This window comes from Penaeus monodon, chromosome 27, assembly GCF_015228065.2.
Source record: "Penaeus monodon isolate SGIC_2016 chromosome 27, NSTDA_Pmon_1, whole genome shotgun sequence".
Classification (NCBI taxonomy): Eukaryota; Metazoa; Arthropoda; class Malacostraca; order Decapoda; family Penaeidae; genus Penaeus; species Penaeus monodon.
This window is the reverse complement of record NC_051412.1, coordinates 14416634-14416961: the sequence shown is the minus strand read 5'-3', so window position 1 is coordinate 14416961 and position 328 is coordinate 14416634. Positions and strand designations below refer to the sequence as shown.

Sequence of the window (328 nt, the reverse complement as noted above, 5' to 3'; positions counted from 1 at the left end):
GTTCCTAATTTCATTATTGTTGTTAATGGTGTTGATATTATTGTTGTATTTATTTTATTTATATTATTTTTATTATCACTTATTATTGTTGCTATTCCTGGTCATTACCATTATCTTTGACCATTCTTGATTATCCTTATCATTACGTGTCACACCATCTTCTCCTTATTTGCCATGATGCCCTTCCTCGTGTGGTATGCCACGGATTGGGGATTGGCGCGGGGCATGATAGTCAAGGCCGAGTCTCCTGATGCCAGTCAGTCACCTGTCAGGCTACGTGTTGCGGGAGGAGGCTGCGGAGGAATCGCGGATAAAAAGGCTTTTCCGC

The 328-nt window shown here is 41.8% G+C and overlaps 1 protein-coding gene across 4 annotated transcripts in view; it reads left to right on the top strand.

Moving 5' to 3' along the window:
• LOC119590599 (nostrin-like) overlaps positions 1-328 on the top strand; it is a 116570-nt gene that overhangs the window by 110239 nt on the left and 6003 nt on the right. The gene's annotated exons all lie outside the window — the stretch shown is intronic.